At 44.5% G+C, this 26,545-nt stretch overlaps 1 protein-coding gene across 7 annotated transcripts in view; it reads left to right on the top strand.

Annotated features, from left to right (window-relative positions):
- NTNG1 (netrin G1) overlaps positions 1-26,545 on the top strand; it is a 623,318-nt gene that overhangs the window by 307,306 nt on the left and 289,467 nt on the right. The window lies entirely within an intron of this gene.

Below are 26,545 nucleotides of genomic sequence, written 5' to 3'. Positions count from 1 at the left end.
TACCATAACAAACAATCTATCCATCACCCAGGGGAGGGTACTGCTAGGTAAGAAACAGAAGGTGAGGCTGAGAAGCTGGAAGTGCATCATCACATCCCAGTGCACTTCCAGACACAAATTCAAAACATCATTTCTTGCTGCTGGTGCAGTGATTTGGGGTCATGAAGGGATCAACTGGCTTATCTTTTAACTCACATTAATGGTTTTTAGGGTAAAAGTTTATGATATGTTACCTTTAGAGTCTATTACTACCCATGTACTATGGTGAATATCAAGGCAAAATATACATACCGTATGTAATATACCGTCTACACCAGGGGTTCCCAACCTGTGGCTCGGTAGCCACATGTGTCTCGTGAGCCCACAATGTGTGGTTTGTGGCTGTCTGCCACAGCTTGGTGCATTAGTAACAGGTCAAGCAAAGAGCTTTGAAGAACATGTCTCCAGATGGTGACTTTTGTGAGTGGTTCCACACGCAGAAGAGTAGATCTGGATGTACATATACTGGCCTTGGGGGTTTAGAGATAATTTAAGTATGGAAAGCTGGAGACAGGATGGTACTACCTTTCAGAGGAGGTGCTTGAAGCTGGATGCAACAGTGTGGTGTGAGTGATTGATGTGAGAATACTGAATGGGGTACAGTTGGAACCTCTGGTTCTTGATATACCACCTTAGTGTGATTTCTGTAGAAAGCTTTAGTCGTAATTATACCAGTAATGGGTCCTCTGGTTGTCACTACTGTGAGGAGGCACATGAGCTGCATATGGCTCGCAGCCCTCTTTCAGAGCTGAATGTGTCTCTCATGGTCAGAATCATTGAGGACCACTGATCTACACTGACATATGTCATCTTAGACAGTATATTATATATGTATTTATATATGATGTGCAATTTTAGACAAAATCCTATATGTGTATTTATTATTTTGATACTCATATTAGAATATTGTTTAGAGCTACAGTTCTTAGATTTGAGGGGTTCACAATATTATTTAAGATGAATATTGCCAGTAGGTTTTAATTGATTTCAGTTCTTGTCTCTAAGCTTTAGGTTAATTTCAATAAAGTATTACTAGTATTTGGAAGATAGGGAAAGTTCTCTTGCGGATTTTACTGACCAAATTTCTCTATGCCATTATACTGTTTCCTAATGGGTAGGGAGGCGATACATGTAGTGTTTCTGCCCCTGGCATTCTGGTCAGCCCTGAAATATAGAGATGAGAGCAGCCAGGAGCACCGATATCACTGTGTGGCAACATAAGTTCTTAGCAGGTCCATAGAGTCAGCCCCCTAGACCTTCTCCTGTGTTGTATTTAATAGAAACATTCTACAAAACTTTTTCTATTCTCTACAAAAGTCTCTTTACCATGCTTGAAAATGTATTTTCTCAGACTTGGAAAAGTCCATGGATCTAGTTTCCCTGAACCATAAGAAGGAGCTTTATAGTCAAGAGAGACATACTTAATTACAAAGACTTTAATGCATGATTTCACATGTGTAGACTGACGATACAATCCAATGCAAGATTATGTCATGAATATGTAATAATTAAACAATAAAATTAATTATCTACAATGCTACTTCTACAAATACTGCATTTCATTTGGTTAACAAAAAAGACAAAGTTGCAATGACGATAGCCCAACAGAACAGATTTCACTGGGTCCCAATGGTCTAAGGGGCAAGGTTTCTCCTTGTGGAGAGTGACATGCCAGCTCTGGCTTGTCAAGGTAAGGAGGCTTATTCGCCATGCAATGCTCCTTTGGGAAAATAATATGCAAATTGCCTCTTCAGAGAAAAATAGGACTTGAACTCTATAGCGCCACCTGTTGGTAGTAGCGATCCTACAAGTCACAATCAACCCTTTAACAAGTCTTGTAATATGACTTAGGATAAAAGCCAAATCAGAATCTCAATTTTCAGACATGGTGTTTCGAGCTATTGGCTCTCGTCAGTGCAAAGTATGAGAACTGCTTTGGCTAGGTGAGAGGCTCTGGACTGAGGTCTAAGGGGTAAGGTTTCTCCTTGTGTAGAGTGACATTCCAGCTCTGGCTCGTCAAGGTAAGGAGGTTTACGCACCGTGCAATGCTCCTCTGGGAAAATAATATGCAAATTGCCTCTTGTTTCGAGCCAATAGCTCGAAACACCGTCTCTGCAAATTGAGATTCTGATTTGGCTTTTATCCTAAGTCATATTACAAGACTCGTTAAAGGGTTGATTGTGACTTGTAGGATCGCTACTACCAATAGGTGGCGCTGTAGAGTAAAGTCCTCTTTCTTTCTGAAGAGGCAATTTGCATACAGATTTTTGTAAATTTTCTTATAGTGGCTTTAGCAAAATGGCGACTAGCTAAACTTGAAAAAAAATCCTTAATTATCTCACTAACCTCTGTCTGGTCTTCAAAGCTGCCTGGTCTTTTCCTTATTGCAAACCGCATCTTACATTCGCGACCAAACTTCAGATGTTTGTGATGTCCTGGGCATGCAATGTGCAGTGACCTCTGAGACCTGGTCATGGCTGAAAGCTCCAGCTTAAAATGAGCAGTTTGAAGATGTGAATACCCACTGTCCAGTCCTCATAGCCTCTTCTTTCTATTGTCATAGCTGCAGCTTCTTTTCTCTAGCCAAGGACTTCCATCCACCACCAGGCTTGATGAGACTGGTTTCCTTACTTTGAAAATTCCATGTCAAAATGGGTTTAAGCCTTCTTGTTTAAAGTTTTTTTACATTTTTCCAGTCCAATAGTAAAATATACACCCAGCAAGAGAGATGGTGAGAGCTCATGAATCCAAAAGTATTCACAATCTGAACTCAATCTCAGCCCATCTGAACTCAGGCTTAGTCCTCTTAAACTCAGCGTCCTGCTGCTTAGATCTCACAATGCTTAGTACAAGATACTGCACATCAGTTATGGTAGGCAGTTGTCTAAGGGGTAGCGTTTCTCCTCATGGAGAGTGACAGCCCTGACATTCCAGACATGCCAGTGTAAGGAAACTTATCGTTGGAAATCCAGTTTAGCTCATGAATAAGTTGAGACTCCCCTTTAGCCACCAGTCCTTTACTTGCCACGTTCCCTAGGACCATTTTCCTGATCATCTTCATAAATAAGTTTCATATATCACTTAGTGTAAAAAAGTACTTGCAGAATTAATAGGGATTTCGAGGCGACACCCGCCACCCAGCCGTCCCTGATGCCCGCAGCAGCCGGAAGTTCTCAGTTGTGAAGCTTCACAGCACGGCTCTTTTAACTGCATAGTGTCCGTGGCTGAATACTGCACATCCGACCCCTTTTGATTTAAAGATGGGTCAAATGTTCTGTACATGGCCATGGCCACTATACCTTTGATGGACATATCCTGTGCAATTCCATCTACTTAGAACTTCTGGTCTATGCCAGCATTGGGATCAGCTGATCAGTGGGGGTACTGGGTTTCACACTCCCACTGATCAGATGTTGATGAACTATTCTAAGGATAGCCCATCAAAGGAAAAGTCTAGGACAATTCCTTCAAGTTGCAACTTATACAGCAAACAAAACACGGTATTACAAATATTCTGCCCTGTCTCTGTCCCGTTGTCTTGGCCCTGCTGCTCTTATGTCTGATAAGAGTGGTACTTCTGTTTTGAATTATGGAAATTGGCGATGTGTTGACTCTGACTGAGCCGTGATATTCACAGACATAAAGTCATTGGGTGGCCTGGGCTAGTACTGGGACATTAACAAACTTGACTGGGAATATGCTTTATGAGACCCTGAGCGCCAGGCAGCCAAGGAGAGAGAGGACTGGAGGACGAGAAAATATCTGTCTTCTTTCTACCTTGTGCTTTGTTGTCCATATCTGATCATTTCTCCTTCATTGCTTGGTATCAGATTGATTGAGAAGTTTGAACTGCCATTGTCAAGGACCTGAGTCATAATGGACTCAATATTCCACCCACAGCTTGACAAATTGATTAATTAATTATTGGATACTAAAGACCTTTTGAAACTGACATCTGACCAGGCTTCCTGTACAGGTCTGACAACAGTCCTAAAGGGAACTTAACTTGATTTCCCATAGTGTACCCACTGATTAATTCATATCTTTGAAGCATATCTTTTGATAGCTCTGTAAACTAAAGAGTAATGGTTTTTTTAAAGAAGACCTTAGATTGCCCAAACACTTAACTTCTTCCCTACGGATGGTAAAGTACATTCTGACAGAATGTGGAGAAGACCATTTGGTAGGCTTTTAACAAGGACGTGGAATCTTACCCTAATGATATCTGTCACCTTTTTCTCCATATTCCAATCATCTTCCCAAAACATTGCCTGGCTTTATTTCTTAAAGATGTTGCAACAAGTCGGTATAATTTATTTACAGTCTGTAATCAATGTCTCTCCATCACTAATCACTGTGAAGATGAACTCACGACCTTGAGGAACTCAGAAGTCTTGTATTACTCACGCAAAGTCTCCAGAGATGTCAGGTTATGCCTATAGTTTAAAGGGATGATCAGTCTTATCTTGGCTTGTAAGGTAATAATGTTATTGTTTATGTGTAGAAATTGCTGGTAGAATGTACCTTAAGAAAATAGGTGTTTCCATTGCATTGATAATGCAAATTTTCACTTCCTTGGAAACAATATATTTCATAGGTAAACTATTCTTTCTTTTTTAACCATTTAACAAGAATTTTAGGTCTGCTGTGTGATGTTGATCAAATTACGCAGAAGTTCCCTTCCAGCAGTCTACAATATTATAATAATATTATAAAATATAATAAAATATATATTTTTTATTTGGTTTATCGAATTACATATAATTATAGAGCTGCAATTTTAATTTAGTCTTTGCATTCGTAGAATTAAACAACAAAATTTGTGTTTATAATCTTCTCTGAAATGCTTAACTTCTACACAAGAGAACTGCATTATTTCAACACAGTTAAAGGGATTTTCCACTTAAAAAATAAGTTATTATTAATCCTCTTTTATGCTGCTTTATACTGCATACCAAACCAATCCTATCCGCTGTGGTACAACACCAGCATTCCAAATGTGAAAACTCCCTGGAGAAAGCAGAAAAGCTCTGACATTGTGGTAAGAATGAGGATTCTTTACATTAGAGAAATAGGGGGTGGTTATACGAATTGATATGTAATTGCTACTGTTAAGCATTTCCATTTCTCTACTACACATAAATCCAACACTTCTTTTCCAATTCCCGTCATTTACCTCTCGACACTTTTCCTTTTCTTTGTTTATCCAGACTATACATACAGTTGTGGCCAAAAGTATTGGCACCCCTGCAATTTTGTCAGATAATACTCAGTTTCTTCTTGAAAATGATTGCAAACACAAATTCTTTGGTATTATTATCTTCATTTAATTTGTCTTAAATGAAAAAAGAATTGTCCTAAAGCCAAGTTGGATATAATTCCACACCAAGCATAAAAAAGAGGGTGGACAAAAGTATTGGCACTGTTCGAAAAATCATGTGATGCTTCTCTAATTTGTGTAATTAACAGCACCTGTAACTTACCTGTGGCACCTAACAGGTGTTGGCAATAACTAAATCACACTTGCAGCCAGTTGACATGGATTAAAGTTGACTCAACCTCTGTCCTGTGTCCTTGTGTGTACCACATTGAGCATGGAGAAAAGAAAGAAGACCAAAGAACTGTCTGAGGACTTGAGAAACCAAATTGTGAGGAAGCATGAGCAATCTCAAGGCTACAAGTCCATCTCCAAAGACCTGAATGTTCCTGTGTCTACCGTGCGCAGTGTCATCAAGAAGTTTAAAGCCCATGGCACTGTGGCTAACCTCCCTAGATGTGGACGGAAAAAAAAAATTGACAAGAGATTTCAACGCAAGATTGTGCGGATGTTGGATAAAGAACCTCGACTAACATCCAAACAAGTTCAAGCTGCCCTGCAGTCCTAGGGTACAACAGTGTCAACCCGTACTATCCGTCGGCGTCTGAATGAAAAGGGACTGTATGGTAGGAGACCCAGGAAGACCCCACTTCTTACCCCGAGACATAAAAAAAGCCAGGCTGGAGTTTGCCAAAACTTACCTGAAAAAGCCTAAAACATTTTGGAAGAATGTTCTCTGGTCAGATGAGACAAAAGTAGAGCTTTTTGGGCAAAGGCATCAACATAGAGTTTACAGGAGAAAAAAAGAGGCATTCAAAGAAAAAAACACGGTCCCTGATGTTTTGGGGTTGCTTTGCTGCCTCTGGCACTGGACTGCTTGACCGTGTGCATGGCATTATGAAGTCTGAATACTACCAACAAATTTTGCAGCATAATGTACGGCCCAGTGTGTGAAAGCTGGGTCTCCCTCAGAGGTCATGGGTCTTCCAGCAGGACAATGACCCAAAACACACTTCAAAAAGCACTAGAAAATGGTTTGAGAGAAAGCACTGGAGACTTCTAAGGTGGCCAGCAATGAGTCCAGACCTGAATCCCATAGAACACCTGTGGAGAGATCTAAAAATGACAGTTTGGAGAAGGCACCCTTCTCAATATCAGGGACCTGGAGCAGTTTGCCAAAGAAGAATGGTCTAAAATTCCAGCAGAGCATTGTAAGAAACTCATTGATGGTTACCAGAAGCGGTTGGTCGCAGTTATTTTGGCTAAAGGTTGTGCAACCAAGTATTAGGCTGAGGGTGCCAATACTTTTGTCTGGCCCATTTTTGGAGTTTTGTGTGAAATGATCAATGTTTTGCTTTTTGTTTCATTCTCTTTTGTGTTTTTTCATTTAAGACAAATTAAATGAAGATAGTAATACCAAAGAATTTGTGTTTGCAATCATTTTCAGGAAGAAACTGAGTATTATCTGACAAAATTGCAGGGGTGTCAATACTTTTGGCCACAACTGTATATATATTGTAGGGATTCCACTTTTTGGCAGCACATGCGATAGACTTATGCAGAAGATTCTCAGTCAAATAAGAAGGTTTATCTACATTCATAAATCTTCAAAAAAAACAAACAGCCTTTCTCCGGCAAAATAATATAACATAAAGTAAACAGGTGTTGTTCTTTGTATCACAGTCACAGGCTCACCCATACAGAGCAAAGTACTATCAGGCTGTTCCCCACAACACACTCTTTCAGTATCTCAAAGGTCCTTTTCCTCTTTCCACACATAGCCCATGGACGAGGAAGCTTTACTGATTAAAATAGGTCATTCCAAGGCCTGGAACTAGAGGTATGGGAAAGCTAGTCCCACCCAGCTCTAGTGGCCATTCCTAAAACCCGGACCCAAAATCCTGGCCCATTAATAAAACCTCTCAGCACTATCTGTATTGGAGCCTGCTTCACAGGGTCCTACATCACCGAGGTTATCCACCCTCAGTGATACTTGTTATGCATAGGAATAACTAATTTGAAGTGACTCCCATATTACCAGCAAAAGCGCAATCACAGATGCACTTTGCACAAACCACCACTGCTAGGAAAGTCCTTAAAGGCAAGGATATTGTTCACCCAAAGTAGAGGGGGGCTTTATAGAGCCCTTCCCAGAGTGCTGTTGCAGGATAGCTGCATCTGGTAACACGAACGATGTGGAGTAAGGTACAAGAGTAAAACCAAAGCTAGCAAAAAACCCAAATGAGAACCAAAGGGAAACCCCCGGGACAATAGATACTAAAGAATAACCAATAATGACTACTAGCAACTACTGAGATGCAACCCTAACCCAACCAGGAAGCACTCACCATACCACTACGCAGGGGAACTGAATAAACAGCACTGATCTGAATTAAAAGCAGGATTTAAAATAGCCAGCCCAAATCTAAAGATAACAATCAGGTGATGCATTCCTCCAAGTCATGTCCAGGGAGTCACTCCCTGCGCACTTGCACAACAGGGTTCACACACTCCCAACAATGGTTAACACCATGCAAGGCAGCGTCCTGCTTTGACTGGAAATTGAGAGACACAGCGAACCATGTCTCTTGGGACACAAAACCTGTAGTAAACATGGCGTCCCGTATTCCCACGTTCACCACTTCCACACACAAGGCAACACTATGTATAGTTGCACCACCCAAGTGCCTGCTAGCTCCACCCCCAGAGCGGACAGACCGGCAAAGCAGTCTGGAAACTGGCAAAGCAGTCTAGAAACCGGAGGAGGACAATTGCGTCCATGGCAGGTATTCGTAGCACACTTACCTCTCATCCAGGACTTGTCTGGCTGCAACCCTGCAAGTGTGGCGCCCCTGAGGGTCCAGTCACCATAGAGGTACTGCACCTCATCCAGAGGTATGGTATCACACCCTCAAGTAAGGAGGGGGCACTACCCAGGACTCCAACACCTACACTCAACACACATTATAGCAGCAGGGCAACCTGGATGTATCCTACGGGAGGATGATCTCATCCCTGGCTGGTTATTAAAGCGTGTTGGGAGGTGGGCGGAGTTGGTAGGTAAAAGGGGAGGAGCTTAGAAGATGAGAGTGAGTGAACAGTGACAGTTAGTCAGTTGGTGACTTCAACATCAAAGGGAGTCTTGTATAGGTGTTTCCGATCTACCTGGGAGTGTGCTGGACCCCTCACCTGAAGGACATGGCATTAATCAGGCACCTTTGCACAAGTGAACCGTGAGTAAAACTCTGAAACTGCACACTGCTGTGTCCTCTGTGTCATTTTGCGCCTTACCTGCCCTGCACTGCACGCACCACCACAGCCACAATCTTAACTGATAACACCTTAACTGCCCTGGGACAAAGCTCTACGTGTGGAGAGCTATAACAACTCGGCAGCGATACCATCGGTTCCAGAGCATCTTCTCTGCAGCGCTGATCACCCCTGACCAGAACCCACAGGTGGCGTCATGACTAAACCCCCTACAAACTACCCCATCATCAAATCTTTCATCTACCCCATCATCATCCATCATTCTTTCATTAATTTTAATGGACGCCCAGGGCCACGGACCGGGTCATCGCTGCCGTGACATCCCCTTTAAAGAACTGACCGGCCTGGTACTGAGCAACCCACGGCCCTGTGGGGCGCTCCACAAGATTGATAGATAGATATTATTTTATTATTATTTATTTATCCATTTTATCTGGACAATTCCTTTAACAAAAAATGCAAAGTTGTACACAGCGCCCAATTTACATGCTGTGCTGACTTACATGTTGGGCAATCAGCTGTTAGTCACTGACAATACTTTTTTAACCATTATTATTGCCCCAAAAAGCTCCGCCTATCTGTTCACCAAGATCAAGATATCCTAAAAGTAGTCTAGAAAGCTTCAATATCTTTTTAGTGGCTATCTGAAAAGATTGTATCAACCACTGAGGACTCTCAATTTAAAATATTTTTCTACCTAAAGGCTAACACGGTACACTAATATATTTTTCCTGTAAAAATATTTCCCAAGATACGGTGCTTGTCGTAAGATGACCAGCTTAAAAAAAATTGTGTTACAGTAGTGGGTGCTCTTTATCTTATGTGTCCATGCAAGAATATTTTAAATGAGAAATTGGAGTCTAGCATAAAGTTTGCACAAAGATGAAGATAAAAAGATCTAAATATAGTTGAGTTTGTCTTCCAGTTAAAAAGTTGAATTTTGCATTGGTTTAGTGCTGGGATGATTAGAGGAAATCTCAAGCAGGGAGCCTCTCACCTAATATACAGCAGTACCATTAGCTGAAAACTGCTGTAATGAGGCTCTGTCAGTGATTGCCTGGCAGCTTTGAAAAATGGCAACCACAGACAGGCTTAGCGTAACCCACTCCATTTACCAGATCCCAGGGGGGTTGACCATGTTTTCACCCTTTAAACCTGGCACAGGTATCTGAACTTACACAAGAACTCATGTGCTGGGGCCATGGAGTCAACTGCTGTTCTGTGGTGCAGGTTGGCAGGAGTAGTCCAGGAGCTGGGTCAGAACCAAGAGGGCAGGGAAAGTACAAAATTAGAATTCATGAGAATAGTCAGTAAAACAAGCCGAGGTCTGAATCAAAGGAGCACAGTCATATCTGGCAGCTTCCAGTAGTAAGATGGGAGTTTTAGTAGGGTGTGGTGATCTACAATTGGCTGAAGCAGGGAGCTGATCATTCCAGCTGGACAACACACATATTCATACTGCCAGACTGTAGGGCACTGCAGATCCCAGTCACTCTAATCTTAGTGGATTGAAAGAGCCTGTGCCGTCCAAAGCTTCTGGTTCCAAAGTCTTATCTATCACCAGCACCATCCCCTGAGTTAATTCGGCAACACATTGTGGCAGAAGAAGTCATCGGAGCAGCAGGCCCTGGAGGCAATGTGACAACTACATAGCTACTGTAATATGACTTGTCATTCAAAGCAATAGGAAAAAATTGTAACTAACCCTAATTTTATCTGTGATGTTGACCATATTGGCCGTCATCCAACTTTACCTTCAACAGGAAATGCTAAGCTATATTGAATGTGCAGCAATGTAACAGCAGAAGACACATCAAGAGCTAGGTAAACCGGCTTCTCCACAGCCTCCTTGTTGTTTTTATTCATTTCTAACAATTTTTTTCTCTTGCTACTTTTTTTTTAAATCCTTATTTTCACATATTATCTACAACAATTGGTGCATGTTCTTTCCATCTAAGTAAGAAAAATAAATGGTAGAAAATTGCAGGTGGACAAACGATAGTTAGGGAACTGAAAAGGATTACATAAAATCCGCTTACATTACACTAAGTCATTGGCCTAGATTTATCACACAGAGTAATTTTGCCTTGCATTGAATAATGGTATTTCATTTATTTATTTTTTATGAAAGTTTATCACTCTCTCTCTCTCTCTCTCTCTATATATATATATATATATATATATATACACAGTATATACATATGTACATATAGAAGGATACATATATATAGCTATATACTGTGTATATACACTGAACAAAAATATTAACAGAACACTATTGTTTTTGCTCCAATTTTTCAGTAGTCGAACTCAAAGATCTAAGACTTTTTCCATATTACACAAAACACTTTTTTCTCTCAAATATTGTTCATAAACTTGTCTAAATCTGTTTTACTGAACACTTCTACTTTACCAAGATAATGTCCAGCATACTGACCAGACTTGTTACCCATTGAGCATGTTCGGGATGTTCTGGATCGGCATATACGACTGCATGTTCACCTTCCTGTCAATATCCAGCAACTTCACTCGCCGTTGAAGAGGAGTTGACCAAAACTCAACAGGTCACAATCAACAACCTGATCAAGAAAGGAGATAAGTTGTACTGTGTGAGGCAAATGGTGGTCACACCAGATACTGACTGGTTTCTGACTCCTCCGGACCCACCCAGTTCTGGAAAACTACACATTTTAGAGTGGCCACCCTAAGGCACACCTATGCAATAATGATCCTGTCTAACCAGCACCTGTGAGGTGTATACATTATCTCAGCAAAGGAGAAGTGCTCACTATCACAGATTTAGGCCTCCTTCACATGTCCTGGTGATTCCAGGACAGGAAAAAACAGTACTGGTGAGATCCGTGGTCCATATCCTTGTATGTGACATCTGTGTGCCACCCGTGTGCAAGTCTTTGCTGTCTGTGTGTCCATGTGTTACATCTGTGTGCCCTCCCTGTGTCCGTGTAACATGAACTTGTGCCTGGGAAAAGCAGTACAGTTTCCACTGATCCCAGGCGCCAGCTGCTGAAGGCAGCTCTCATCATTGTCGCCTGGTCGTGCTGAGAAATTGTCATCAGTGCGACATGTACCGGAGCCTGGGAAGAAACAGTACAGTGTACGCTGTTCCCAGGGTGCCAGTAGCTCTCATCATTGTCTTCTGCTCGTGATTTTCTCATGGTGCTCACGGTAACCTCATTGAGGACACCGCAGTTCATCATCATGGCTCACAGTGAAGTGTGGGAATGCAGCTTCAATGACCGGCGGTGACCTCTATGACATCACCGCTCATCACTGTGGCTGCACTCGCAGCAACTCATTCTCCCATGGTTTTCAGGTTAAGACACCTTTCAGGTTGAAAACCACATATCGCAGAAATGTATTACAGCATTGGACAGTATGGCTTATATGCACTTCGGACAGGTGAGGAATATGGTTGTTTATTACTTTTGTTTATTTACAGGGGACATGGGCATCAGTGGATAAGGCATAAAGTAATCTTATGGATGTGCCATTTCTGTGGTGGCTGAGGGCTGATGTTGGTAGCCTTGTGGGTCCAATATCTCTAACCCCTTCTCAGGCTATTAATATCAACACACAGCTGTCTGTTTAGAATTTGTTGATTTGAATTTATAGAGGACCTTTTGTTTCTGGGGTCCCCCATAAGTTCACCAGTAAAGGCTGAGCAAACAGCTGTAAGTTGTTTTAAATAGCCTGGAAACCTCATGGGGTATTGTCCCTTGTCTCAGATTATTAACATCTACCCCCAGCTGTCGCCTTTCCCTCTGCTGGTTATGAAATTTGCACGGGAGCCCACAACATTTTTTTTTATCATTTAATTATTTATTTTACCCAGGAGTTACACAGCTGCTGAATACAGCTCTCAACATTGTCTCCTGGTCGCGTTGATCTCAGTGCGAGCAAGAGACAATGATGAGAGCTGCATTCAGCATCCGGCCGACACCTGGGAACAGCGCAAACTGTACCGCATCTTCCCAGTCACAGGTACATGTCACTCTGTTGACACATGGAAGTCATCCATGTGACATCAGTGTGCACGTGTGTGGCACGCATTTTATCAATGCTGCACAAAAAAACCCTGACATATCTGTGGGTTTTTCACATGGACACACGGTCCATGTGAAAACCTTGACATGTGGGCACCACCACTGAATACAATGGATGTGCAATGCATATGTCTGTATTTGCAGTCCTTAAAAACGGACTGCATACTGGCATAAAAAATTTACATGTGAAGGGGGCCTTAGGCAGCTTTGAGAGAATTATTTGAGAGAACAAGGCATTTTGCATACATAAAAAAGTCTTAGATCTTTCAGTTCAGCTCATGAAAAATGGGAGCAAAAAAGTGTTGCTTTTATATTTTTGTTCAATATATATACACCCATAGATACTCTATATATAAAATCACATATCAATGTAGTTGTTGTATAGTAAACCAGTGATTGCTATGGGTCCCGTGAACTGTGGGGGACTCGGTGGGTAGCTGTTCCACTTCCTGCCTTGCATATGTCCACTCCTCTCTACAGGAGGATTTGTTTGGAGCAGCAGTACCGGGCAAGCTAGTGACTGGTATGACTGGAGCTAGCTCTGATCGCAGCAGTTTGACCCCCTATATGCTGTGGTGAACAGTAATCATAGGGTTGAGAGAATAGACTGCTGCCTCCTCAATGAGACCCCTGCAACACAATCACAGGAATCCAATGGCTCCCAGCGACCCACAGGGGACCCAATTCTATCCTCCAGTTTTGGTACTGCAGATTTCTATGGATGCCTCTGCAGTCAATGTGCAAGACAGTATTATGACTCCAAATACCTTCAATTGTGCAGTGCTGTAATATTCTGACAATACAATATATGCAATATGTGCAATGTATGGGACCTTATTGCCTTTCCATTTTTCTAAGCTATAATAAGGACGAAAATACAATTTGAATACCATACATATTTTATATGTTTAGCAGTATTCAGTACTAAGAGGAATAGAAACACCTCTCTGTACATATGGCACCTATGTAGCTCTGTACTAGGGAGCCATAAAGGCCTCTCTACAGTGCCAAGCACTAATGGTGGCCACAAACAAGAAAGTAATTATGATATGCAATCAGACAAATAATCTACCGTACCAAGATACCAAACTAAGAAGACAATCCAATAATTTGGAAAAATAGAAATCGGTTGCATGAGTTTAATCATTAATACATAAAAGGATTCTAGCACTGGTGTCTTTATGAAAGCATTACAGCTTCTATTTCTTCACAGGTTAGGACTTGGTATGAATGAACAGCTAACACATTACAGACTTCTCAGTCTTTAATAATATGCCAGATAATTTATGTAAATGTATTCTTGGCTGCTAGTCTTCAGCACTGCTGTATAACAAATTTATCAAATTCAACCTAGAATTTCCTATGACATTCTATGCAAGAATGTAGTCATTTTCCATAGAAAATCCATTTAAATTATGGGAATTATGTTTAGACTAGATGTGTGCCCAATGCTATCGCATCGGGAGAGCAGTAACATCATGATGGGGGCAGCTTTGTGGCGCTGGGGGTGATGGCCCACCCACTTCCGTGCAGTCACAACCGGCAGGAAAGATGGTGTTTTGCGGCCTGTGCTGGAGATGGTGAGCGGCGCCACCAGAGTGTGGCCGCACCCAATCTTCAGCACAGGCCTCAAGCCGCGGTCTTTCCTGCCGGCTGTGACTGCACGGAGGTGGGTGGGCAGGCAGCAGTGGGATCCGGCGCATTTAGTCGGGCAGTGGGTCCTGATGGGGGTCCAGCATCGGCATCCCTCTCATTACTCCCCCCCTTGTTACACCCTCTCATTACACCCCTCTCACAGCCGGCAGGAAAGACGGTGTTTTGCGGCCTGTGCTGAAGATGGTGTGCAGCGCCACCAGAGGGTGGCCGCACCCAATCTCCAGTACAGGCCTCAAGCCGCGGTCTTTCCTGCTGGCTGTGACTGCATGGAGGTTGGTGGTCAGACAGCGGTGGGATCTGGCGTGTGTAGTCAGGCAGTGGGTCCTGGTGGGGGTCCAGCAGCAGCATCCCTCTCATTACCCCCCCTTGTTACACCCTCTCGTTACACCCCTCTCAGCTGGCAGGAAAGACGGTGTTTTGCGGCCTGTGCTAGAGATGGTGTGCGGCGCCACCAGAGGGTGGCCACACCTAATCTCCAGTACAGGCCTCAAGCCGCGATCTTTCCTGTCGGCTGTGACTGCACGAAGGTCGGTGGTCAGGCAGCGGCGGGATCCGGCGCGTGTAGTTAGGCAGTGGGTCCTGGCGGAGGTCCGGCGGCGTCATCCCTCTCATTACTCCCCCCTCATTACACCCTCTCGTTACACTCCCTCATTACACCCTCTCATTATACCCCCTTCCTTACACCCCTCTCGTTATGCACCCTCATTACACCCCTTTCACAGCCTCATGATCGCAGCGGCGGCCTGGATCTGAGCGGCGGCTGGGATCCAAGCAGCGGCTGGGATCCGAGTGGCAGCTGGGATCCCAGTGGCATTCGGGATCGCAGCGGCGGCTTGGATCCGAGCTGCTGCTGGGATCCCAGCGGCGGTCAGGATCGCAGCGGCGTTTGGGATCGCAGCGGCGGCCTGGATCCGAGCAGTGGTCGGGATCACAGCGGCGTTCGGGATCGCAGCTGCATCCTGGATCCGAGCGACATCACTTGGGTGTTCCAAAATGGTGGTCAGCGTACATCTGGTGCGGCACGGTGGATTGTGGGATTCGGGAACAGCCAGACGGAAGTGGATGACAGACAATTTAAGGCAATTATATGTATAGATGTGGGGCGATATCAGGGCTAGACCTGGACTATTCAGTCCTGGTATTTGAAAGCTCTCAGGACCATGATGGCCATCCACAATCACTTCCCCCGGGGTCGCTATTACAAATATGACCTTGCCTGAAGTTGAAGAAAATCAAGATTTGTTGCAAGACAAAAATTACCAATAATATGTAAGGTTAACTAACACCGGTACATGGTTTTAAAATAATGCCGCCATACTGATCATTTCCAAACATGACTGTACCAAGACCATTATTACCATGAATACTGCAAGATAAGAGACAAAAAAAGCCACCATACCGAAACCACATATATAGCACATACAGTAGTCATAATATCACCATACTGACCATTAACCAAAACTACTGTAATAGGACTGATATTATCACCATAGAGTGACCATATAAAGGTTGATATCAGTTTTACACCAGTGTACTGCAGACCATATGTGTGTATATTGTGTAGATAAATCTAATAACACACCGGTGACGTTCACTCTGGTAGTAGTCATTCACTTTCCTTTTTCTTTTCCATTCGGCCCTAACCGACATAACTGTACAGGTGTCTGGATGCAACTAGCAATGATCACGAGGCGGAAACAGAGTATTTATATACAGCAGTAACTTTTAAACATTTATTGTTAGTAGCTAATGCAATTTAACAGTAGAGGGAATAACAACAGGTTTAGGACAAGCAAGAAAGTCTCTCACTAATTAACGTTAGTGTACTTTTCACAACAGTGGTGCGCCCAATCATGGGAGTCACCACATGAGTTCTCACTCGAAGCTCTGGCCCCAGTGGGGGTCACCGGGTTTTCCTGCTAGGCCCGCAAGTCTCTTCCTGACGTAGTCTATTAAAGCTTGCTGAGCGTCTCACACGCCAACCGGCACCCTTCCAACCGATAATCCTTATCTCAGCCGACCCCGGTACCGTAGGTGATAGATGGAAGTGACGGCCCTGCTCACTTGCACTGTTCCTCTATCGCAGATGTGCCTCTCCTGTCGCAGTCGCCACACGGCTCTTCTCGGCTTAACCATCAGTAAAAGTCTCTCAAGCTTGGGGCAGAGAAGACTGGGTCTCATAGTTGGGCCTTGGAGGCTTGACCAATGTAGAGTGCACATGCCGGCTCTGACCAGTGTAAGCCGTATTCGGGGATGCCTTCTGGGGGAACCAGACTTTGCCAGGTAGTGACCGGCACCTGTGTCTCTGAAGCACATTTGCCGTGTTCTCTTCTGGGTGCTAAATCTCCTTGTGTTTTGGTGCGCCAGGCTTTTATATCAGGGAAGTCCTTCCTGATCCGGTCCAGCACACAAGGTCATTCCCCCTGGAAAGATTCCAGCACAGTTTGTTTCCGCTTGATTTCGGCTGGCCAGCAGATGGCGGTCTCTCCTCATTAATGGTACACCCTGCACCAGTTCTCCAGAAGTCTCATGCATTTTGTTACATAACTATTGTTCCATCCATGACACATCTCTGCAGAATGTAGCACACAGAGACATCTTTGGCTTACTGATTTTCCAGGACCTTCTCACATTCCCCCTCCTTCAAACATACTCTGTAGTGCACTAACTAGTTCCCTAGACAGCAATAATGTGCCCTTTGTGCCATCTCCTTAGGGGCCTTTAACACTGCATTCTTACATTCAATTTTCCAGTGGGGCTTACGTCTGAACAACTCCCCCACAAAACAGGATTTATGCGTATGCGCCGATGTGGCCATTGACTATAGTGGTGCAGATGGAGTCAACATGTGTTCTGTCGTGCATCATTTTCTGGCGTATATGCCTACTGAAGTCGGACACCCAGACATAGTAGGCCGCATCTTGCTGCCCACCTCCAGTAGGCGTAAATACCCTAAAATGATGCAAGGCAGAACACATGGTGACTCCGTCTGCACCACTATAGTCAAAGGCGCATACACACAAATCTCTTTTTGTGGGAGGTTCGGACATAAGCCCTGACAGACCACTGAATTTGGGGAATAATACAATGTGAAAGGAACCATATAATAACAATTATTATCCCCATTGTGCCTCTTGTAATAATATTCCTTATTATAATAATATAAATGCCCCTGTGGTGAACACTTATTGTTATAACGCCCCATTTGAGTTTCCTTCAGAAACATTGTCCCCCATTAGTCCTTATTGTCCCTCTTTATTGTAATAATATTGTCCACTATTGGTCCTAATTGTAGCAATATTGCCCCTTTGTGCCTCCTTACTCTTGTAATATTGCCCCCTCTATTGTTCTGCCTTATTGCAATAATAATTTCCCCCATTAGTCATTATTACAGTTAAATATCAGATAAACAACTCTACAGGAGCAGGCTGTCATGAGCTTGGGTGAGTTGGGGTGTTCGGATGGATCGAGTGTGCAGATGGATCTGGTGTACGGCTGGATCAGGTGTGCGGATAGAGGGGGTTTGCGGACGGAGGGGGCGTGCAGATGGAGCGGGTGTGCGGATTTTGCGGGTGTGAGTCTGGAGCCGGTGTGCGGATGGAGCGGGTGTGTGGATGGAGGGTGCATGCGGATGGAGGGGTGTGCAGATAGAGTGGGCGTGCGGATGGAGTGGGTGTGCAGATATAGCGGGTTTGCGGATGGAACGGGTGTGTGGATGGAGGGAGCATGCGGATGGAGGAGCGTGCAGATGGAGCAGGTGTGCAGATGGAGGGGGTGTGCAGATGGAGCGGGTGTGCAGATGGAGGGGGCATGCGGATGGAGGGAGCGTGCGGATGGAGTGTGTGTACGGATATAGCGGGTGTGCGGATGGAGCAGGTATGCGGATGGAGCGGGTGTGCAGCCAACAATTCTAAGCTTCATCCAGTTTTTGACTTGAGCAGTTTTCTGCCCCTATGTAATTAATGGATTGCCAACCTTCTAGCTACAGTATCATCATAACAATACTTATACTCCTTACATATTATCTGGAACTGTGCACTTATTAAAACAACTGTAGACCACATAATACCAACCACAATCTCCAAATAAAACCAGCTACATTGCCTAAATTCACCAATTGTACATCCAAAAACACACAAGCCACAGCGCCTATATAACTCTGCATATTGACTACATATTGACAGTTACTGTATACTGACATAACTAGCCATAGTCCACTTCTAATACCAGCAGTTATGTCTCTTCCATACCTCTTCTAACATCTGGGTGCTCCTGTGCTGCTCCCTTCTGGACGTCGATATGCATGCAGCTGATTATTTTCTATGAATGCAATGCCTACCGCATTTTTCTGTAAGCTGCGATGATACATATCAGAAATGCTGTGGATTTTCAATCCAGATTCAGGGGAAGCAGGAAAAGGGCTCATCCGGGTTCTTGAAGTCCACTGACATGAATTGCAGCATTTCAATTTTTTCACCAGATGTTCATAATGGATTTCACCCTTTCCAAGTTCACAACAAAAGCCCTACTGAGTAATGGCCAGGAATACTGAGCTGCGAATTGTCGGGTTCTCAGGAATAGGGTAAGAGGGGCATGGTGACGTAGTGGGGCATACATCCAGGTTTACATCCTAAGAAAGCGGATCCGAAAATATGAAAATACATTCATACACCTCTAAGTTCTACTATATTGAACCAATTTTCAGGTCTTTATTGGAAACACAATATTATTAATGTTCAAATGACCTCAACCTATCTGACTAGGAGAATACAGATGGTAGGCAGTGGTAACCAGCAGCGGTAACGGGGTTGCGTGTACGTGTCTAATATTGGATGAGCACAACAATGAACTATACAAAAAATATATATATTTTTTGCAACTCACAAGCACACTTTGTAAGGGTACTTTCATACTGCGTCTGAATGTCCGCCTCCTGTAGGTGTACACTCCCAAAAATAATGCATTCTGGGGAAGCCTGTGCGGCCATGCCTGAGTGTTTAGTAGTGTGTGAAGTAGTGCAGGGCATTTTTTTGGTGATCCTTGCAAATTGAATAGCAGAGTGTTCAAATTTGGAGGCCCTGCTAATTTCAGGAACTATGTCTCAAAGTCTATCCTTCACAAATCGATCCTTTCAGCTCTACTCTGGACCCATCGGATTGACTGATTAATGCTCTCCTAAAAGGATCTCAGAAGTTACATCTCGAGCTTCTCCAAAACTCCACGCCAGCAATATTTTAATTTTTCGGCTCAAATTGACACTATTACTAAACATATCACTCATTACTGCATGGCTCTCTGCTCTATATTTTTATGTCTTCCAACAGTCTTAAGAAAAATAATGCTTGGTTCCTTAATCATAATGGCTAAAGGAAATATAGAGCTGAAAATCAATAGGTACATGTACTAGGAATAGTTTTCTTAGCTAGAGTCTGAAGTAGAGAAACAATGAAAGGGAGAAAAATGGAGCAAGATTTCAACACTAAAAGCGGAATGCAAAAGGACTGACACGGATAACGGAAAATAAATGCAGGATGACGACAGGGGAACAGGCAGGCAGAGAATGATGGTGACAAAAAGAAGGCACAAATGATAAAGGCACAAAAAATGAAGTGAGAAAGAGCTAAGGGAAGGCGTGATCATTTTTTTTGTGAGTCGGGAAGTGAGCAGATGAAAGCCGGAATACACAGAAAAAGGTAGCAAGGTAATTAGCTCTCTACGGATTCTTGGATTTTCGTCAGGGCCCAATCAGTCCCAAGGTTCATAGGTTAAACGACAGAAGCCAAGTACAATGGGCAATCAGTATGTGGAGCGGATGGCCTAATACCTGGAATAGCTCCACCTTTTCCACCCCTGGAGACGACCTGTCAGACACGCACACATACTCGCTCGGAATATCATGATCGAGAGATGGTTTTAGGTTAAGTGCAGATTGTTCATTTTTCATCTCACCGGTTGCCATTTAAAATATTACTGCATTACGCATCATCACGAGACAAGGGCACTGCACGTCATAAAACGCTACCATATTAGTATGCTTTTTCCTTCTTTTTTTTAACTTTCGATTTTCATTCGCTGTAGGTTGGGCTTTACTGAATTACACTCCCATAGGGCAGTATGGAAAATGGGTGAAAATAGATTTTCCGAGAAACTTTTAAATTCAATAGGAAGATCCTGCTGCTGGCAAATTCTTTGTAAGGTGTTTATTTTTTATTTATTTTCTTGATTTCCTGCTTTCTGTGACCTACATTTTGTCAGTGCTGAAGAGCGGAGATGCAGATGATATGTGCCCGGCACGGGGCGATGGAAGTATTGTGCTGAGTTCTGTTGAATGTTAATCGTCAGTGTTTAATGTGTTTTATTCTGAGGCAGAGCCGGTGATTTACAACTCGTCCCACTTTGCATCTTAAACTGAAAAAACTGAAATGCTACAAATAGTTTAGATTTTTTTTAGCTATACTCATACTGTCAGTAATATATTATTATTATTATCATTATTATTATTAATTATTGTTATTTTTATTTCCAGAGATATAATATTGGCAAGAAAGTCTCAAGGTCTATTCACAAATACAGGTGAATATTAAAGAAAATTTGTCACCATTTTTTTCTAACTCATCTGATAGCAGAATGATGTAGGGGCAGAGACCCTGATTCGGTGATGTGCCACTTCTTAGGATGCTTGTCATTTTAATAAAATCATTGTTTAATCTGCTGCAGATCTACCAGTTCTCTGAATGCTGAGTTTTGTATAACCCCCTCCCACTATGCACAGTGTACACAGAAAGCTAGCAATCAGTGTTGGGGGCAGGGTTATACAGAGCTCATGAATATAGAGGACTACATGGCAGGTTTACTAGTCCTCTAGTGGTAAAATAGGGATTTTATTAAAATTACGGCAAGCAGCCCAGGAAGTGACACATTGCTGGAATCAGGATTTCTGTCCCCACATTATTCTGCTCTCACGTTAAGTGGAAAAATCTTGTGACTAGAGTTGAGCGATACCAGCCGATACTTGAAAATATCGGATCGGAATGGATCGGCCGATCTTAAAAAAAAGTATCGGTATCGCCGATTCCGATACCGGGAACCAATGCAAGTCAATGGGGCCAAAATATCGGAATTAAAAAAAACCCTTTCTTTCCTTGTAGGTTAATTCTACATGAAGAAAAACAACTAAGAATAATGTAGAATGTATTGTGGGAGGTGGAGGAGACATTAAAGCCATAGAGGTTTAGCCCAATCAAATGGAATAGCAGGAATTAAACTTTTTTTTTTAAAGATGTTAGGAGTTACAAAGATATTGACTATGTTAGCCTCATTTATATTTTGCCAGACATGTATGTCTTCTTCTTCTTTCTTCTTTCTTCTTCTTCTTCTTCTACTTCCTTTTTTTACATTCTTCTTCTTCTTCTTCTACTTCCTTTTTTTACATTCTTCTTCTTCTTCTTCCTTTTTTTACATTCTTCTTCTTCTTCTTCTACTTCCTTTTTTTACATTCTTCTTCTTCTTCTTCTACTTCCTTTTTTTACATTCTTCTTCTTCTTCTTCTACTTCCTTTTTTTACATTCTTCTTCTTATTCCTTTTTTTACATTCTTCTTCTTCTTCTACTTCCTTTTTTTACATTCTTCTTCTTCTTCTTCTTCTTCTTCTTCCATTCTTCATATTCTTCTTATTCAACAATTATTATTCTACATATTCAGCTTCTTCATCTTCTTCCTATTCTTCTTCATCATATTCTTGTTTGTGTCAGGCATTCCTGTAGTTGTTATCTAGAAAAGTTAGAAGTTTACACCTTCCGTTCTGCCTGTCACAAAAGATTTACAACAGGATTTGTCCGCGTTCAGTTTGGCCTGCAGCAGCAGGCCTTTTCCAGGGGCACCACGAGGAGGAACGGACTCACCCCCATACACTGCTTAGTCTTCTTCTGCTTATAAATAAGATAATATCATTTGCTCAGAGTATTAGTCTTATGCTTAATGTTCTTCTGCTTTGTTTTTTTTATGCTTCTTTGTCTTCTCTCTCTTGTTGTTCTGCATCTTGGTGGTTGTCTTCCTGTTCTTTGTCCTCTTGAACCAGCTGACGGTACTGGCACCCGGAGGGGCAGCAGAAGGAACAAGAGCCAATGGCACTACCGAGGACCAGCTGACGTTGCTGGAACCCGGTTACTAAGCAGGAGGTACCTGTGCTACAAAGCACTACCAAGGACCAGCAGACGTTGCCGGAACTCGGATACCGAGATGGAGGCACCTAGGCCAAAGGCTCTGACGAGAACCAGCTGACGGTGCTGGAACCCGGAGGGGTAGCATAAGCTGCAAGAGCAAATGGAAATAGCGAGGACCAGCTGACAGTGCTGGCACCCGGAGGGGCAGCAGAAGGAATAAGAGCCAATGGCACAACCGAGGACCAGCTGACGGTGCTGGAACCCGGTTACTAAGCAGGAGGTACCTGTGCTACAAAGCACTACCAAGGACCAGCAGACGTTGCCGGAACTCGGATACCGAGATGGAGGCACCTAGGCCAAAGGCTCTGACGAGAACCAGCTGACGGTGCTGGAACCCGGAGGGGTAGCATAAGCTGCAAGAGCAAATGGAAATAGCGAGGACCAGCTGACAGTGCTGGCACCCGGAGGGGCAGCAGAAGGAATAAGAGCCAATGGCACAACCGAGGACCAGCTGACGGTGCTGGAACCCGGTTACTAAGCAGGAGGTACCTGTGCTACAAAGCACTACCAAGGACCAGCAGTCGTTGCCGGAACTCGGATACCGAGATGGAGGCACCTAGGCCAAAGGCTCTGATGAGAACCAGCTGACGGTGCTGGAACCCGGAGGGGTATCAGAAGTTACCCCTGAAAAGCAAAGTTGGCATGCCGCAAGCTGGCCGCAGTTACCGAATCACACAGTCCTACAGGGGGTGCTTGTCCTACTGGCACTATGGAACAAACCTTTCTTACCAGAACCCGCAGTCCACATAGGAAGCACCTAAACTGCTGGCACCCTAGCCTCGGCTAACCCAACCGCAACACGACATGGCAACTTGGGGTGGCAAACTGACATTGACACTTCCCGGAAACAGCAGGCAGGGCTGGAACCAAGCTGGGCAGGAGGGAGTACCCGTGCCAAAGTCAGTTATGAGCAGCAACTGGCGATGTTGGAGCCCAGGACAAGCACTTAGCAGGCTGAGGCCTGATGTGCTGTCAATTGGGAGGCAGCAGGACAGATTGCCATCAAAACAGCAGGGGAACAGCTGACGTTACTGAACCCCACAAACACAGGAGCTAGTGTTTTACTCTGTGAAGACGGCACTTCCGAGCAACAACTGGCTGTGTTGAAGCCCAGGGACAAGCACGGAGCAGGCTGAGGCTGCATTGAAGAAATTTTAAGATCGGTTGTAGACTACTAATTTGAACCAAGCTCCACTTAGGCCTGTGGCTTCACTGATTTTCGTATTTCCCCTGTCCTCCAACCCCGCCAGTTACAGCTCCGAAGTGGCGTCTGCACAATCCACACTTGTGGATGGGAATGTGGACAGAGCAGGCGACATTGCCGGACACACATCAGGGGATTAACTGACCGGACTGAACACCTGTAACACAGGAACAAGTGTGGATTGTGCAGACGCCACTTCGGAGCTGTAACTGGCGGGGTTGGAGGACAGGGGAAATACGAGAGACAGTGGAGCCACAGGCCTAATTGGAGCACGGTTAAAAATCAGTAGTGGTACGACTGTGTAGGCAGCAGGAGACTTTGCCATCCACACAGCAGGGGATCAGCTGACATTACTGAACCCCACTGAGACACGGGAGCAAGTATCTCTTTCCGTGTGGACGGCACTTCCGAACTACAACTGGCTGTGTTGAAGCCCAGGAAATAGGAGGGTGTAGGCAGAGGCCTACTGTATTTTGAATGAGGTGACAGCAGGAGAGACTGCCATCCACACAGCAGGGGATCAGCTGACGTTACTGAACCCCACTGAGACACGGGAGCAAGTATCTCTTTCCGTGTGGACGGCACTTCCGAACTACAACTGGCTGTGTTGAAGCCCAGGAAATAGGAGGGTGTAGGCAGAGGCCTACTGTATTTTGAATGAGGTGACAGCAGGAGAGACTGCCATCCACACAGCAGGGGATCAGCTGACGTTACTGAACCCCACTGAGACACGGGAGCAAGTATCTCTTTCCGTGTGGACGGCACTTCCGAACTACAACTGGCTGTGTTGAAGCCCAGGAAATAGGAGGGTGTAGGCAGAGGCCTACTGTATTTTGAATGAGGTGACAGCAGGAGAGACTGCCATCCACACAGCAGGGGATCAGCTGACATTACTGAACCCCACTGAGACACGGGAGCAAGTATCTCTTTCCGTGTGGACGGCACTTCCGAACTACAACTGGCTGTGTTGAAGCCCAGGAAATAGGAGGGTGTAGGCAGAGGCCTACTGTATTTTGAATGAGGTGACAGCAGGAGAGACTGCCATCCACACAGCAGGGGATCAGCTGACGTTACTGAACCCCACTGAGACACGGGAGCAAGTATCTCTTTCCGTGTGGACGGCACTTCCGAACTACAACTGGCTGTGTTGAAGCCCAGGAAATAGGAGGGTGTAGGCAGAGGCCTACTGTATTTTGAATGAGGTGACAGCAGGAGAGACTGCCATCCACACAGCAGGGGATCAGCTGACATTACTGAACCCCACTGAGACACGGGAGCAAGTATCTCTTTCCGTGTGGACGGCACTTCCGAACTACAACTGGCTGTGTTGAAGCCCAGGAAATAGGAGGGTGTAGGCAGAGGCCTACTGTATTTTGAATGAGGTGACAGCAGGAGAGACTGCCATCCACACAGCAGGGGATCAGCTGACGTTACTGAACCCCACTGAGACACGGGAGCAAGTATCTCTTTCCGTGTGGACGGCACTTCCGAACTACAACTGGCTGTGTTGAAGCCCAGGAAATAGGAGGGTGTAGGCAGAGGCCTACTGTATTTTGAATGAGGTGACAGCAGGAGAGACTGCCATCCACACAGCAGGGGATCAGCTGACATTACTGAACCCCACTGAGACACGGGAGCAAGTATCTCTTTCCGTGTGGACGGCACTTCCGAACTACAACTGGCTGTGTTGAAGCCCAGGAAATAGGAGGGTGTAGGCAGAGGCCTACTGTATTTTGAATGAGGTGACAGCAGGAGAGACTGCCATCCACACAGCAGGGGATCAGCTGACATTACTGAACCCCACTGAGACACGGGAGCAAGTATCTCTTTCCGTGTGGACGGCACTTCCGAACTACAACTGGCTGTGTTGAAGCCCAGGAAATAGGAGGGTGTAGGCAGAGGCCTACTGTATTTTGAATGAGTTTACAGCAGGAGAGACTGCCATCCACACAGCAGGGGATCAGCTGACGTTACTGAACCCCACTGAGACACGGGAGCAAGTATCTCTTTCCGTGTGGACGGCACTTCCGAACTACAACTGGCTGTGTTGAAGCCCAGGAAATAGGAGGGTGTAGGCAGAGGCCTACTGTATTTTGAATGAGTTTACAGCAGGAGAGACTGCCATCCACACAGCAGGGGATCAGCTGACATTACTGAACCCCACTGAGACACGGGAGCAAGTATCTCTTTCCGTGTGGACGGCACTTCCGAACTACAACTGGCTGTGTTGAAGCCCAGGAAATAGGAGGGTGTAGGCAGAGGCCTACTGTATTTTGAATGAGGTGACAGCAGGAGAGACTGCCATCCACACAGCAGGGGATCAGCTGACATTACTGAACCCCACTGAGACACGGGAGCAAGTATCTCTTTCCGTGTGGACGGCACTTCCGAACTACAACTGGCTGTGTTGAAGCCCAGGAAATAGGAGGGTGTAGGCAGAGGCCTACTGTATTTTGAATGAGGTGACAGCAGGAGAGACTGCCATCCACACAGCAGGGGATCAGCTGACATTACTGAACCCCACTGAGACACGGGAGCAAGTATCTCTTTCCGTGTGGACGGCACTTCCGAACTACAACTGGCTGTGTTGAAGCCCAGGAAATAGGAGGGTGTATGCAGAGGCCTACTGTATTTTGAATGAGGTGACAGCAGGAGAGACTGCCATCCACACAGCAGGGGATCAGCTGACGTTACTGAACCCCACTGAGACACGGGAGCAAGTATCTCTTTCCGTGTGGACGGCACTTCCGAACTACAACTGGCTGTGTTGAAG

This window comes from Dendrobates tinctorius, unplaced genomic scaffold (assembly GCF_039654945.1).
Source record: "Dendrobates tinctorius isolate UK_male_01 unplaced genomic scaffold, ASM3965494v1 ptg000029l, whole genome shotgun sequence".
NCBI lineage: Eukaryota > Metazoa > Chordata > Amphibia > Anura > Dendrobatidae > Dendrobates > Dendrobates tinctorius.
This window is presented reverse-complemented; position numbering and strand designations above follow the sequence as displayed.